We start from the raw sequence: 18235 nt of genomic DNA on the forward strand, positions 1-18235 counted from the left end.
AACTAACCCCCACCACCCAGGCAAGTAAACCTTATCCAAACAATGGTCGTCCCATACAACCCCAGCATATACATCACTCCCTCCCACCTGCCTAAGCCGATGTTGTTCATCCCAAAAAGCACAGACTTGTGCATGATAAGCACGTCCATATCCCAACCTGAACCCGTGGTGGTGGCTACGGTAGAAGAAGGCATGCTTAAGGGCCCTGTGAGCTTAACTGAAGAAGGTACAACCCTTGCTATTACATTGTGCCGACTGATTAGGCTAGACCGAGGGTGGAATTACTGAAGGGAATGGAAGTTAATGTAGTCCAGAGGACGGGCCAAGCCAAGGGCTGGATGATTTAGCTGAGCTTGAGGAGGACATCAGTAATCTGCAATTCTTTGATGAATAGGATCTAGGGAATGTACAGCTCAGCTAGTTTGATGTGAATGGATCAACGGATAATACATGATGGCTTAATGATGAGCCAGATATTGATGAGGGGTCTCAAACAAAGCAGGAACAGTTGGAAGTGGGAACGTCTGCAACGGACGGAACGGTCGACAACAAAGGGAAGTTGCTGGAGAGCACCGACACTGAGAATTTTGCTCAAGAATTGGGTAGCTTGTGTATAGCTGATACAGAATAGGAGGCCACACTGAAGCGGTTCGACCAGGAGAGAATTGAGACTGATCAGAAGACTAGAAAAGCCAAAGGCCCCGTAGGGATAGAATGTGTTGTGAACACAGGAACGATTACAGCGGAACCAAATAGTTATTTGTCAGTTACCGAGGGAATGCAGTGGGAAGACAATGATTTGCGTCTTGCCCATACTAATGAGGATTGGGGACAGAATCTGCCGGATGATACGTGGTATACTGAAGAAGTCGACCACATGACTCGGAGTGGGCGGTATTTTAAGCCCCCACATCTGGACCAGCCAAAAGCATCAGGAAAAGATAAGGAAACTAAGAAACAAAAACATAAACTGTTGGAAGAGGAAGCTGTACTGAAGCAGCTGAAAAAGATTCAAGCGAACATCTCCATTTGGGGTTTGCTCGTGGCCTTACAGGTGCATAAACAAGCCGTCCTATCAGCAATGGACAAGGCTAAGCTCTCCATCGACACAACCCCTGAGCAATTAGTGGGACTGGTTTTCCCAGGTGGTGCCTCACCGACTTTGACTTTCACAGATAAAGAATTGCCGCTTGAGGGCTCTAAGCACAACAAGCCACTATACATCTCTGTGGAATGTTAAGAGAAGTGGATACCAGTTGTCTTGGTTGATACTGGGTCTGCAATTAATGTATGTTTGTCGCATACGGCCTATGCTACCGGTTTAAAACCAGCAGACTTCGCATCAACAGCCCAAGTGATTCGAGCTTATGACAATACAAGTTGGGAAATGATGGGGACAGTTCGGATCAGAACTCAGGTTGACTCGGCACAACAGGACATTGAATTCCACGTTCTGGATGTTCCAGCCATCTTTAATTTACTCCTTGGACAGCCGTGGTTGCACCAAGTAAGAACTGTCTCTTCCATTCTGCATCAGATGCTAAAGTACCCCCATGGGAAGGGGGTAGCTATTATTTTTGGGAACTCTTCCATACATCTGCCTCTGGAGGTTACTACACCAGTTTTGGAAATTGTACACGGCAAAGAGGATGTCTTTTTGTCTAGGTTCACCTTGGCTAAGGCCCGAGTAGTACAAGATGTTCTAGCTATTGATGAGGGACTGTATGTCAGTGCGCAATCCATCTACCTCATGAATAAGCTTCAACACGTACCCGGAATGGGATTGAGAAGGAGCGGCCGAAAGGACGTCACTACATTGGCCGAAGTGCCACACAACCCTTACACCTTTGGCCTAGGTTACACATCTACCAAAGCGGATTGGGTAAGAAAGGGAAAGGAAATAGCAGGAAGGGCCAAGGCTAAACAAGCTGGGAAGCACTATGAGTTAGTGCATAAACCTATTTAAGGAACCCTGAACGGCCGCTTTGTCCGGGAGGGAGAAGATTTCCCGTTTTGTGGCTTTCCTGAGCCATGGCTAAATTTAGAAAAGCGGCATTTGCCTGGCTTTGAGATCTTTTTTGACCTACAGTTGCAAGGGGATGAAGTTGTAGAAGAGCAGACTGACCTACTAGCTGAGGTTGAACAAGGCATAGAGGATGAGTCTGATGGCACAGAACTTGAAATGGGAGCAACGCTAGCTTGTCTCCTCTTGGATCCTCAAATCACACCAGAGAGCTCGGGGGGTGACTTCTCTGTTTTCGTGATTGGTGATCAAACGGCTGTGGGCCCTTCTTCTAGCATTCTGGATGCATCTATCGCACCCTCCCTCGTTTGGCAATTCGAGGAGGGTTTTTTGTCCAGTAGTTTTGAGTCAGGTAGTGAACCGGAATCTGATTCCACAGAGTCTATGGAGTCAGAATCAAATTCTAGTTCTTCTGAGTCAGAGTCTGGTATTCCTGGGGTTGATAACCCAGATGTCGTTGTTTTGTCCAGGTCATCTTTTTCCTTTTCTTTTGAGTCAGTTGTAACCAAATAATTTGGCAAACTGGAAGTTGTGAATGAGAATGGTACCACTGCTGTTTCTAAGTACTTTTTTGTGCCACTTGTTTACTGCATTAATCAGCACTTTTAAAACTTTGATAAAATGATGAGGAAGAAATTCCTCCGATTTTGAAACATTTGATTGATCGAGAGGAGGAGAGGTTTGTAAAACCTCTGGTTGATGAAATCACTTCAATTAATGTTGGTACTAAGAAGGATCCACGCCTGGTCTAGATCGAGTCCACGTTTTCTTCGGAGGAACGTGAGCGATTAGTCGCTTTATTAAAAGATTTCAAAGGTGTTTTCGCTTGGTCCTACGAAGACATACCTGGAATCGATCCTAAGATTGTACAGCACCGGATCCCTCTTGACCCCGAGGCCTGACCCGTCAAGCAGAAGCTTCGGAGAATACGCCCGGATTGGGCTCTAAAAATCAAAGAAGAGGTCACCAAGCAGATAGATGCAGGGTTCTTGCAAGTATCTGAGTATCCTACTTGGTTGGCCAACATTGTTCCGGTGCCGAAGAAAGATAGCAAAATTTGTGTGTGTGCAGATTTCAAAGATCTGAACAAAGCTAGTCCAAAGGACGACTTTCCTTTACCACACATCGACGAATTGGTGGACTTCACCACAGGGCATGCACTGTTCTCATTTATGGATGAGTTTTCCGGGTATAACCATATCTTGATAACACCCGAGGATAGGGAGAAGACTGCCTTCACCACGCCATGGGAAACCTACTGCTACAGGGTGATACCGTTCGGTTTGAAGAATGCTGGGGCTACTTATCAACAGGCTGCAACCACTATTATGCACGATATGATCCATAAAGAGGCTGAGATGTATATGGACGACATGATTGTCAAGTCCAAGGAAAGAGAAGGCCACTACACTGCCTTGAAGAAATTTTTCCAACGGATCAGAGAATATCGGTTGCGACTGAATCCTCAGAAATGTACTTTTGGTGTTACAGTAGAGAAAATGCTGGGGTTTTTGATTACACAAAGGGGCATTAAGGTCGATCCTTGCAAGATTAAGGCCATCTTAGAAATGCCACCACCAAGGATTGAAAAGGAGGTGCGAGGCTTTCTAGGCAAAGTGCAATTCATAAGACGGTTTATTGCAAAATTAACCTTGACTTGTGAACCACTATTTGGACTCCTAAAGAAAGGAAAGAAGTTCCAATGGGATGACCAATGCCAAGTTACTTTTGAACAAATCAAGCAGTATTTACAGAACCCACCCGTGTTGTCATTGCCAAAGCCGGGGAAGCCGTTGATTTTGTATCTGTCAGTAACTGACACGACAATGGGCTGTATGCTTGCGCAGAAATTTGAGGATAGAGTAGAGAAGGCTATCTATTACCTGAGCAAGAAGATGCTACACTACAAGAAATTGCATTTTTCGCAACGCAACAAAATATGTTGCTAAATGGGAAAATTCGTTGGCAAAGAATTTTGCCGACACACAAAGCTACGTTGGCAACCTGTAGGCAAAAGTGAGTTGGCAAAAGTTTTTGCCGACGAAAATATCATTGCGTTGGTAAAAGTAATGCCTTTAGCGACGAACATAGTCGTCGATAAAAGTCTTCATCCATCATCGGCAATTTACCTTGCGTTGGTAAAAGTCATTCAAATATGATGATTGTGGGGCACTTTTCGTGACACAAATTTGCATGGGCAAAAAATATACTTTTACCAACAACATATGCGTCGGCAAAAATAAACTTTTGGCGACATATTTACGTCGATAAATGTTGCCATTTGCCCACGATTTGTTTGTCGCTAAAGCTTTACTTTTGGCAACGACAAATTGGCATTGGCAAAAAATACACTTCTACCAACATAATATGAGTGGGCAAAAGTAACTTTTAGCGACACATTTACGTCGGTAAATGTTACCATTTGCCAACGATTTGGTTGTCGGTAAAGCTTTAGTTTTGGCAACGACAAATTGGCATCGGCAAAAAATACACTTTTAGCAACACAACATGAGTGGGCAAAAATAAACTTTTAGCTACACATTTACCGACAAGTTGTTTGTCGAGAAAGCTTTACTTTTTGGCAACGACAAATTTGTAGCGGCAAAAAAAATTAAAAATCACATATATTTTTTATAAGATTTACATATTTACAAGAGGCATCCCTCAGACACTACTATTACAAACTAATAACATTGATATTAAATCACCTAAAGTTGATGTGTAGACAAAAAAACACTGCTAAAAAATATGCTTTTGGAAGCGTTGTATAAAACCTAAAAGGGTAAACTCACTAAAATACTCAAATACATCCAAATTGTGAACCCATAGTAAAAACAACAGATAACAAAATGAAAACATGAAACTAACAATAGCCCAAATTTGCAGCAGACCAGCATCTAGTAGCAACCCGCTTCACAGCAACATTGCAGCAGCACACTCGCAGCAGCAACAGCAGATCAGTGGATAAAGCCAACTGCAGAAGAATAAATAATTTTTATAATATCAAGCACACAATGATTTGAGACTTAAAATTTGCACATAAGCATCATAATTTTGCCTGATAACACTCCACAACTTTATCAAGGTTGTCACGGTCTTTGTATATCACTCCTAAATTGTTGCATGCCTCTGGACAATGAGGATTGAAGTGGAAAGCAAGTTCATAAAACACAATTGCCTACACAGATATTAAATAAATATTCTCAAGTTCTAGATTTGAAATGCATCAAATTTCTCATTAAAGCAACTAATAGAAAGGAAGAAAATGAACGATGATTGCAAAAAGGAAAAAAAATAAAATAAAGATAATGTACTTTCTAGTAGAGAATAATGTTTGAGGAGATCAGTTTCATTCACGTGAAGTTTGCTTCAGAATGAAAGACATGAAAAGCAGAGAGATAAAGAGACACGAAAGTTTTACTTCCTACAAATTTACCATGTCAAACTTCAGCATTTCCCCATATGCAACGCCTAGATTATACATGGCATCAGCATAGTGCCAATTATAATACAGAGCCTTCTTGTAGTATTCCACACCTTGGTCAATGTCTCCCTCCAATTTAACCTGAATATATCATGAATTCACAATTTAAAAATAAAATAAAATTGTGAATGATAAAAAACCAGAACGAAATGATTTCTACAAGCAAGTGTTTAATGTAGGAAGATAAACTATTACAAATGATCCTTGGAGTTTCTCTCCTTCTTCCTTAATATAATCCATGTTTATTATGGGGAAATTTTGGCACTATTGCACTATGTTGTTTCTCAAGACCCCTATAGGTGAACACTAAAAAGTAAAATTTATTTTTGACATCAACTTGTGCCATCTAAATAGATCTAATATGTGTCATTGATGAATGGAAGACTAACAATTATATTGAAGAAACATGAAATGTGTTATAGCACAAAATCACCAAAAAATTGCATCAACTAGAACTAATCTAACATTAGACCATCCAAATTATTGACCATAGTACTGCCAGGAGTCACAAATCAAAGCCTAAGAAAAAATATGGGTACGGGACACGAACACGACACAGACAAGCAGATACGGCATTTTTCTAGAAGTGGGACTAGAACATGTAGAGCACTTTTCCAAAAGTAGGACACATACACGTCAAATAATATATTAAAATTTTATTTTATATATGCATATATAATTTTATATAAATTAAATAAAATCACTTTTTTCAATAAATAATTTTTGTCTAAAATAATAACCTTGATGAAAGCAATGGTGATACTCTAGAAAGATCCTTAAGCTAACTACTGAACTGCTAGACCAAAAACACAAGTCATTTGGGAATTTACCATATCATGATTGCCTGCCACAGCGCCTGTCCCCATTGTAGGTAGGTAAAAATCGTAGTAGTCACTGAAAATTACTTCTGACAAGCGTGGTGCTTGCAAAAACTTACGATGAAGAGAAGCTGCAACAGTTAGCAACTTCTCAACATGTTCAAAAACAACACAAAGCCGTTTCACGTCTTCAGTAATCTCACTGTCGACAAAGAGACGATTTGCTGCAAGGAAGAGAGGGGGAAAACGTAAATTCTGCAAACTTGCATCTATGTAAAATGGAACTAAGATTCAGGAAAAATAAAATAAATGACAAGAAAGCATAAAGACAAGCATACATTGCAAATGCTTCAGTGTAGAAGCCAATGTAAGATAAAGTTGACCCATTTTGGTGACCATCTGCTTTAAGCCACCAAAGGTTGCCTGGTTTAGAGTGTCAGCTGAAGCTCTGAAGGCAGTACAAACCATTTGTTCCAGCAGTAGATGCGGTCGCAATGTTTCCAAATAATGAAGAACCTACAGAGTTCAAAGTGACATGAAAGGTCAATATTCCAAACCAAAAAGATAATGGCACTCAAAGAACCATGTCAACACAATAAAATATATAGTAATATGGTTTGAAGAACATATTACTTCTCTTCCAAATACTGAATCCAAACTGCAATTACAAGGTTGAAAAGAGACCATCCAATTAAGGCCAAGTGGTTCGAAATTATTAAGAACAATCACCACATTTGTTTAAATTGCATATTTTATAATTTTAACAGGGTATTTTAGTCAAATCACCCCCAGTAAAATTGTCATAATTACCTTCATTTTTGCTGAACACATGCATACTATTTAGCACAGGTTCACCAACGATTTATGGAATCTTAACTGTTCGATTTTTGGCATGGTTGGGGTTATGCCTCATTATGTGTGGGGTTTTTTGCTAGTTGTCCTATCAAACCAAAAGAGGAAGGAGTGGCAGACAATTGCATTGTGTGCTTCCAGACTATGGAGGGAGTGTAATTATTTTGAATTGTTCTCATTAAAACCAAAAGGGATCCTTGCTCCTTGTTTATTTATTTATTTATTTTGATTGAGTAGTGTACTATTTCAATTGTGCCTTTTGTGCAGTTCATTGGAGATATGTTTATACCTCCTGATGTATTGTATATCATAGAGCCTTATCTATTTGTAAAGCCATTTGCCACCTTCATAACACCTTTTAGTTTATACCACTTTTGGTTTTTCAATAAATTAAAAATAAAAAAACTTGAACTAACAAACAAGAGTATTTCAAGAGACAGTCTAAAAAAAGCCACAACACATAAATAGCTCAACTTATATGGGACACACGAAGTTCATGCTTAGAAGGAATATACTGAATTTGATTTATACTTAGACGGGATACACTGAGCTTGAATTTTTTTTTTTCCCTTTCTTTTCTTTTCTTTTCTTTTCTTTTCTTTTTTACATTTATCCAATACGACAAATGTTGAGATGCAAAAAGACAACTTGCATGTTTTAATAACCTTCCATTAAAAGGCAGTTAGCCTTGTGCTTAGAAGTATCCCAATTCCCAACAAACTATACCTTATTGCATTTGAATTTTGAATTCCCATTCCACTTGTTGAACCAAGACATATTCTAGGTAGCATCAGATCTTAGTAGATTATTTTCTATATCTTTCAACAAACAAGAAAGACAATGGTAGAAAGAACCATTTTGGACTGTCAAATCTATTGCTCTGAAACATAAATTGAAAAGCATTTCAAAACATCAAATGTTGATCACCATTTAATCAGAAATTACTGTCTTGTGGTAACACTAGTTTTATGAACTTGAGACCTTCGCTGTAACATCCTACATTTGCTAATATTTTGTTGGGAAACATAAAAACTAGAGCAGTCCAGATATTTAAAAAAAAAATTGCATGATGTGCACATTTACAAAGAATTTTACCTTTTCTCCTTCTCAATTAGGATCCAAAAGTGGCTTCTGCTCAGAAGCTGGCAAAGCAGGTGCATCATTCCAAATTTTTCGCCACAAATTCCCATGCTCAGACATTCTCTCTGAGAGTCGTCCTCGAGGAGGCCAATTGTTTTTTAACGATTCCATTGCACCATTTGTAGACACTTCTCCACTCTCTTCAAAGTCATCATTCTTCCAATCTCTAGGTGAATGCCAGCGGATAAAATCTTCAAATACAGCAGCTGGATTTGCTACTTTGAATGCTGACATGTCTGATTCAGATTTTCACAAACATCCAGCACCAAATTAATTTTGAAAGGAAATTAATAATGGGTTATGTATTTAAAACATTATTTTTTTTAATAGGAAAGACATGCATGTTCACATATGATATGATCCATAAATCCATAGCTTTGAAAGACGAATCTAAAAAAAAAAAACGAAGTGCACAGCCATACAGCTGGGAAAATGAAAAAAAGATTTAACAGTAAAACAAATTCATGTAATGAAAACAGGAGAAAAAATTTGCACATGTTCTCAAATTTTCTGTGAAACAAAAACCAAATGCAGCAAAAGAAAACAAGCTTCAGGTCATGTTTAACAAGGCTGAGAAATAGTAAAACAATCTCATTCTGTATGAGGGGAAAAAACATAAACATTTGAAATGCTATTGAGGGTATGCTCATGTTTTAACTGAATTATGCCCCTTAAACAAGCAGAATGGCAAAACAGGATTCTTGTAGCTGACCCCCAAGTAGTTGGGACAAGACTTTGTCGAGTTTAGTCAGCATTACATGGATTTTTTTAATTTAATTTGTTACACTAAAAAAAGGGTATTTTCCAAATACGTTTTATTTTTTGCCAGCCGAATTTGTAGACGGAAAAGTATGTATGTTCTGTGATCATTTGTGGTTTTTGTTATATGGGCACCAAATGTTACGTTATGTTTGTGCATAAGTTCATGGGTTTTTCAGTTTTTACTATAAGACTCTTTAACAAATGTTGAATTACTGGTTTTGGGATTCATCCAATACATTTTGAATCTAATCTGTGCCTTTTGGCACTAGGATGTAACCTTTCAAACTTGAATCTCTAGTTTTTGTCATCTTCACACCACCCCTAAAATAGCACCTCAGATCAACTTCATCTAGAACGTTGATTTCAGCTTTTATAAATATGTCCAGGCTTTATGTATGCCACACTCTTTTCATAATTATGATATTTTTGTTGTTTCAGGTCACTTTGGTCAAGTTCCAATTTTCTCAATTCCATCCCTGAAGTTTCCAATTTCAGTCAACATGATCCATTTGAAATGGGCCATCTAAATCATCTATGTAACTGTTCCATTCAATGTCATTTTAGTTCCCAAAAACCAAGCCACCATCACAATAAATCTACCATATCAAAATCTACCCGTAATTTTATTCCTTAAGAACTAAATCCAAACCCTCGAGACACTTCTCCAACTTTCCCCCCTTCGCCTGAACAAAGTCTAAAAAGCCAAATCTTAAGTTGAACAATCAATCAGATATCATTCTGGCTAACTAGGAGTTAAGGTAAACATAGAGTTAAAGAAACAATCCTCTATTGTCCTATCAATGTACTGCACACATAAATAAAATAATTACCCGATTATGTATTAAATTCATAGGGGGAGATATGGATCCACAGGGTTAAGAGTGAGGGAAGACAGGTGGGAGACACAAAAGGGGAAGGAGTTTCAGATAGTGAGAAAGAGAGATAAATGAGTGAGTGAGCCATACGTGCTTTGATGGAGGGTCTCATCTAATAAAAAACTGATATTAGATTTAGGGACAACATAGGGGCAGGGAATGTCTATCAATAGGACTATATGAGAATATAATATAAAGGTTTCTGGTTGGTTAATGAGCACATTAATAAATTCTTAACTGCCAGTCAACTGACCCACACAATTTTCTCACCTAACCTGCCCTTCCCACTCCAATCACACTCTCAAACTGTGCAGCTGACAAATTTTTTGCATTCCTAATGTGACTAGTAGTGAGCTATGGAGCTTTACTTTCTTAGTCTTCAGCATCCACTGAAGTTTTTGGTTTACATTTACCAACTTCAGAGAGAACAAAATTAGTTGCCTTAGCAAAAGCCTAAGAGGTTGAATTTTTTAGTACGATGTTGAAATCACTACTCCAGTTGTATTAGCCATGGCAGGGACGTTGTCAATCAAAGCAAAGGAACAAGGCTTTGATTGAGACTTTGATATTGTACCTTTGGAGAGAACGGTATCGGCAAACTTTTGAGGATGTACAGATGGACGTAAACAGATTGAAGATAACACTAGATATTTTTCATTTTTGGCTATAAGGGAAGATTTGTAATTCTTTTTTTGCTTTTATTGACTTTTTAGAAGAGCTTTATTTTGTCGAAAATAGTTTTGCTTTGTACCCCATAGCTGCTTTTTCAATATCTTACAGTCTTACTTATCAAATAAATAATTATGGCTTCTACTTCTTTATTGGAAAGAGTAAAACGAGCAGAAGTAAAAAATGAGCTTATTACCTGAAGATAATATATCTCTCTCCAACTGAGCAGAGAAGTTCTGTACAAAATTGTTAGAATTTACCATCACCTACCACCACTACCACCTCACCTACTCCACTAAACCTAACCCACTACACCACTACCACCTCACCTACTCCACTAAACCTAACCCACTACACCACTATCACCATCCACTACACACCATCCACTACACCTACATCTATATAAGGAACCATTTGTAATAGACATAATATAACATTATATCAATCAATAATACATCAATTCTAACATGGTATCAGAGCAGATTTAAGAATCTAGTATTTTCGCTTCCCCGGCGGGCGGCAACCTCACCTTAGCCGCCCGCCGGACCTCAACCTAGTCTGCTTGTTTTTTTTACACATACGTTCTTCCATAATTAAGCTCTTCTATGCCTTTACAATGGCTGCCAACGAAGACCAAGCTTTCCCAGACCCATCCTCCACACAGACCACAGACCAGCTCATATACACAAGAGATGCTTGATATCTCTCTCTCTCGGGGTTGGGCTCGGAGAATCATCCACTCTATTATTTCCACCATCCACATCCATCTTTTCCTCCATTTTCCTTTCCCTGTATTCAATATATTCAACATATTTTGGAGCTGAAACTTCAATTGGTTTCTTGATTTGTACACCATCTGCCCATCTGTACTCATACTTGGGGCCTGCAGTCATTGTAGGACAGTTTTCTGGAGTGCAGAACTCTGTGAGGGTACCATACAGCAAGTTCACATGGTTGAAGAAGTCCACAGTGTTGACAGCCAGCCATTCATTAGCGTCCTCCCCTGGAGGAAGTCTTACTGCTTCTCTCAGATTTCCACTACCTAATGTTGCATCAATGTGCTTTCTCAGCTGTGCCCCCTTACTCCGGGCGAAATGTCCTTTGGTTCCTGCCCAGACCGAAGAGATTCATGGATCTAGAGAGAGAGAGAGAGAGATGCATGTGTGTATGCGTGTGATCTCTTCATCTCCGAACCAGTTCATGCCACAAAGAGAGAGACCAGGTGCAGAGAGAGAAAGAGATGACTAGCTTTTCACTTTTCAAAGAGACAGAGGTAGTGGTTGAAGAGACCAATATAACTCTGGAACCAACCCATGTGCACTTTCTTTTATTCTACTTTTTGATCCATCATTCCACCATCTCCCTTCTTCTTCTTTTTTTTCTACACCATCTTTTTGTCCTACCGCCCAAATTTTATTTTTTAATTGGTGCTCTATTTTTATTCATTATTATATATTCATCATCACCATGCTTAATTTTCTTTTTTAATCACACCCATTCACCACCCAAATTTTATTTTTTATTATAAAACTTAATTGGTGCTCTATTTTTATTCATTATTAATATTCATCATCACCATGCTTATCATTTCATCACTATCTCCATATTTTTTTTATTATTCGATTCCCTTACTTTTCAAAAAAAAAAAAAAAACATTCATCATTCCACAAACTCATTTTATTCATGTCGGGGCTCACCCCGATCCCCATTTTACATAAAAAACAAAAAAAACAAAAAAAAAACAAAAAAAAAAAACAAAAAAAAAAACAAAAAAAAAAAAAAACCAAAACAAAACCAACAAAACAACCACACCCACAGTGGGATTTTTCTTCTCTACTCTGCAGCCGGTCTCTTCTTCTTGCCTCCGTCTTGGACGGCCCTTGACGGTGTTGCCTCCGTGCTTCCTAGACCACCAAGCAAGTTGCCTCCTCCCTGCTCCTCCACTGCAGCATATGGTGGCCCTCCAAATCGGAACATCACGGTGGCCTTCCGCTTCAGCTCCTTATTTTCCGCCTTTAGCACACTTATCTCTGCTCGCGCATCCTTATACATGCGTTGGAGCAGAGCCAGCTGGGAGTTTAACTGTTGCACCTCATTTGTCCTGCTCTGCAGCCGGTGCGACAAGTTTGTGACCGCAGTCATGGTTTCCACACATGACTTCAGAGTATACTGATTGGCCTCAATATCAGTCTGCACCGCCATTTTTTGCTCCACAGACCGCATCGGAAAGTTCAACGGAGCAAACTCCGGGGCGCTTGGTTGAGGTTCCAGTGCCACCGCACCAGTTCTCTCTCTTGTTGACTCGTTGAGGTCGGGAAAGAGGGTGAGCAGACTCCGGGAAGACGAGGCCATTTTCTGGGCAACCGAGTATTACAGAGTGTTTCAAGATTTGCAGCTCTTAGAGACACTCTCTCAGCAAAAGGAACTATCTCTCTCAGCAACACGAAGAGTTTTTTTCAGAGTTTTTTAGCGGGTTTTCTGCCTCAGCCTCAGCTTTCCGCTTCGATTTATAAAGACCTTGACGAAGAGGCAGACACGCGCATCATGAATCGCTCGGCGCTCGCCGACAACTTGGCACGCCTTTTGATGGCACGCCTTTTTATGGATTGGGCACGCCTTTTGATGGCACGCCTTTTGAAAGATTGGGCACACCTTTTGAGGGTGCGACTTTTTAAGGGTCCGACAAGACTCTGTAAACTGTCCCGACATTGATTCCGGTTAGCTCCTTCATGGGTCCGACAAGACTCTGTAAACTGTCCCGACATTGATTCCGGTTAGTTTCTACAAGGGTCCGACAAGACTCTGTAAACTGTCCCGACATTGATTCCGGTTAGCTCCTTCATGGGTCCGACAAGACTCTGTAAACTGTCCCGAAATTGATTCCGGTTAGTTTCTACAAGGGTCCAGCAAGACTCCGTAAACTGTCACCACAACTGTCACAACATTGTCTGCTACAACGGTCCGACATGACCCCATAAACTGTCTTCTACATCGGTCTGACACCGCCATCCAGTGTCCTATACACCGTTATGACACCACCATACAGTGTCCTCTACAACGTTATGACACCTCCATACAGTGTCCTCTACAACGTTATGACACCACCATCCAGTGTCTTCACCAATGGTCTGACACGACCATACAGTGTCTCCTATCCTTTTTTTATTTTTATGTATTTTCTTATTTTGTTCCTCTCTTCAAACTCAAGTTGGTTAGTTTCTATCCTCCTTGAGTTTGCGGGGGGCTGTTAGAATTTACGATCACCTACCACCACTACCACCTCACCTACTCCACTAAACCTAACCCACTACACCACTACCACCTCACCTACTCCACTAAACCTAACCCACTACACCACTATCACCATCCACTACACCTACATCTATATAAGGAACCATTTGTAATAGACAGAATATAACATTATATCAATCAATAATACATCAATTCTAACAAAAATGGTAGACAATATTTTCTCAGTTGATATCAATGCACTCTTCAAATTTACAGACCTCTATCTACCATGCAACACTTGAATAGGGAAGTTATCTAAAATGCAAAATGAATGTCAAAATAGTTTTCCCACAAGCAATGAGCAACTAACTAAATTAAACTTGTCAAATAAAAAAGGAGTTTCTTAGAGTCTTCTCATTTTTTAGGGCTTCCAGACTTTCATGATCCAAAAATGAAAGGTTTAAATCAAAGTTAATAGCAAGTGAACTGGTACCACTTTACTGGAATTGAAGTTGATGCAAGTGGAGTGGTAACCACTTTATCAAAACATCTAAGATGCAACCATTCAAATATACTTTGAGATAATTAGTGAGTCATAATATCAACATGTACATGTATATGCATATCAATAGCATTCCCACAATGGCCATCTTCACCACAGTCATAATGTATATGACGAAGAGTTTAAGCCTACAAATGAAGAACCCAAGGCTTCTAAAGCATTGAGTCGTTCTTCATGCATGTCTTCTGTCATAAGTGGTGCATCCTATAACAAGTATGGAGAACAAGTCGAGATTGTTTCTATTGAAAATTCTAGGAATTAAAAAAAAAAAAAAAAAAAAAAAACTAGAAAATAATCTTACTCTACTGAAGCTTAAACAACCTGCGTAAATGGAACATGCAAGTTCTGGTCTGATTTTAGAAGCATCATACCCACAACACCAGCTGATCCCTTCCTGATACAATCTGAAGGCCTTAAATCAGAAGATGTCACAACATCCTGGGCCTCAGAATTCATCCTCAATACAGAAGTTTCAGGATGACATGAATCATCTGACATTCAGCCACTGCATAGTGAGCACAAAGAGTATGAGTGAATCACATGAATGGGATATAAAAAAGGGCAATCAGCAGAAAGTCCAAAATTAATGTAATCCTATCATATCTATTTAGTGTAAAGTTATCTTGTAAGTTCACTACTTTGGTAAGCAATTATTAGTAATAAATACTTAAAAAGAACTAGTACCATGGGCACTAGGACAAGCCATTTACTGCATGTAACTTTCATGTTTAGGGTTTCAAGCACTTAATAGCGCCACTTGTTGTCACTCTAGTTTCTCATATTCCAAATGGTTGTGATATGCAAATTCAGTTTCAGGTTCTTACTGATCTTTAACATCAACATAATAAAAATATGCCACTATAATATTTGAGCAACTCTTCAAAATATACAACAGAGAGAAGGCAAAAAAAGATTTAAATTCATTAAATTATAGTTAGTCTTTTGGAATATCAAACCAAACACACATCCAGCCTAATCTAAAAGAATCACTGTGTCAATGACATTGTAGGAGTTTCTATTCTTCCTCCACAAGAAAGCCATGAAGACGACCTGAGCATAGTAATCAAGAATGTCAAGGTAAAATTAAACAAACTTCCAAAACAGAATAATATTCATACCAGAATAATACTCATACTTTAAATGAAGAGCAAAAAATAAAAACAATATAAAAAAAACTTCAATAAAATTCCACAGCCTCAATGGATTTGCAATTAGTATTTAATTATGAAAACAAAAGGCTTCTCACTTGCTTAGTTCACCTGTCTCGTTTCCCAACAAAATCCTCACTAGGCATTCTCGTATGAGATAAGTCTCCATTGACCTGACCAGCTTCCTGTATTTACATTTTACAGTCGCATAGTACTTCAGGCCAAAAAGCAAAAGAAGAACGACGTTTACTGATTCTCGAACACGGAGACATTATAAGAATATTGACAGCAAAGGTAAAATAAGACACAACCTCAACTTGAGCAGAAACATGATCTTCGTTTTCACCATCTTGAAACTTTTGAGTTAGTTGACGATTCTTCTCAATGCATATTGCAAGTTGAACAATGAAGTGGCAAAGAAATACAATTATGGTCTCACGACTCTGACCACAAAATATTCTGGAAAAATCCCAAAAAGTAGAAAAGAAAGAAAGAAAACATCAAAAGGATGCTTAAGAAATCTCAAGACCATGACAGCATGTCATCAATATCAGTTTTCATAAACAATATCCATTGTCAAACTACATAATTGCAACAAAGTCCCTAGTGCTAACCTACTGAAACAATACTATTTGTTTTCAGCAAGTCCTGCAAAATCACATCTATTATCAATTAATTTAAATAAGACTACAGAAAAAGAAAATCCCAACAGAAACCGATCAGACAACGCGTTTAAGTCTTTCCGTCTGAAGTGTTATGTGGATGTAAAATTCCAATTTATAAGGATTACAGGTAGCAAGAGCTGCAAATAGATGGCTATCCAATTGCAATCACATAATAAAACAGTGTCCAATTGCAATCACATAATAAAACAATGACGTTCTTACATTTAGAAAAGTGCAACACTCTTGTAGCATAAAGGAATTTATAACTAGTTGGCCCAATGGAATTTGTCCCAAATGTAGTCCAAAGTTTGGAACTGAGTACTGACTGACCATATCTGGTTACAGTAATATTAGCAGAGGGCAAGTATATATTGATATGCAATTACTACAGTCTCCAACCAAACATACAACTATAAAGATATCTGGAAGTATTCATGTAGCCTACCCCACTTGATTGGGACACAAAGGTTAGTTTCGTTTGGTTTAGAAACACTTTTAGTTATCTTCCAAGTGAATTTTTTTTTTCTTCCTTATAAAAGAGTATTTGATTTCAGAGCTTGAATTTCAAGTATTACCACAACATTTTCAGCTGTGCACATTTGGCAGCTTAAAGTCTTCAATAGAACCACTTGCACTAAAATTTCAGGGGCAAATTTTCAATTTTGTCAATCACCATTCACCACCTAACTGCCATGCATAATACCAAAACAAATGGCTACAATAAAGTACATTGAAAGCAATTTACAGAAACAAAAGTTAACTAGCTCATTAGTTACAAGATCCAAAGCATCTTCACAACTTCAACATTTATAAGAGCCCCCAGGCTTGTATGAAGAACAAGTCTTGAATGGAAGTATCTAAAAGCATGCTATCTAAACATTCTTGAGATATAAATTCTAATTATAAATTAAATGCAATTAAATGAATTATAATTCATTCAGCACTTCAGGTATGCATGTTTCATTAATAAGGTTCGTAAACTAACTGAAGAAAAGGCCAAGTTCAGCAATTTGTCAATACAAATTCAATTATTCAAGGCCTACATTTGTCAAGGCGGAGGGGCAGACAAAGCTTGTGGTCTTTCAGAACCTTCAGTTCTCACAGCATAATGTCCAAGAAATGCACAAGGAACTAACCCTATTAACATTTCTCTAATGAAATGATGTACTATTACCATGTGTAGTTTCTGGTTGACCAAACAAGTTGACAAGTCAATCACACCAGTGGTTGGCATCCGAGGTAAAGGTTGTGACTCTTCCCAACACCAACGAACTTCTCTAACAAATTCTATCCAAAGCACAGCAATAGCTAATCAAACATAAAAGAAAAGCATAGTCAAAATGGGGTGAGTCCACATTCCGAATGGTCTAATACAAACCAAATCCCATGTAGATGATTAATAATTTAATGTCTCTAACAGAGTGTCACCATCCAAAGGAAATCATTCTTGACTTAGATACATACCACGTATGTTGCAGTTGCCAAACCAAAGTGAGTGTAAGCAAAACTGCGCAAAAAGTGAGTCAAGTGGTGCGCCTTTAATAGCTCGAGAATTCTTATGCTCAGTGAAATCAAGGAGCTACACTCTTGCAAGTTGCATGAGGACATAGTCATGAAAGAAACATTAGATATTAAAGTCCACCTGCATTCAATTCTAGAATCTAAATTTTCAACCATACAGCAGTACATAATAAACTTGCATGCAAATTAAATGCATCTCCAAATTTGTGAAATTCACAAATGCATATAAATTTCAGGTATGTTCATTTCTTTAATGACTCTGTTCTAACAATAATGTCCCTTTCGTGAGATCTACAAAACACACGCCCACCCATCCATGCACCACTACACATCCCGTAAAAATGAGTATCCATTGTAAGCATGATAAAGGTTACATGTTTCATAACTGCTAAGAGTTTCATGCAATGAACATAAACAAAAGTCAATGATAGCAAATCAGGCTTAGCCTGCTAGGAGCTTGTCATCTAGGCTTGCAAGTTGCAAGT

General features: G+C 38.5%; 1 pseudogene; it reads right to left on the minus strand.

Annotated features, from left to right (window-relative positions):
- Nucleotides 1-4886: 4886 nt before the first annotated feature.
- On the minus strand, nucleotides 4887-16562 carry LOC145789287 (uncharacterized; annotated as a pseudogene).
- Nucleotides 16563-18235: the final 1673 nt, after the last annotated feature.

The sequence above is a fragment of the Camellia sinensis genome, chromosome 9, assembly GCF_055761805.1.
Source record: "Camellia sinensis isolate YWXY chromosome 9, ASM5576180v1, whole genome shotgun sequence".
NCBI lineage: Eukaryota > Viridiplantae > Streptophyta > Magnoliopsida > Ericales > Theaceae > Camellia > Camellia sinensis.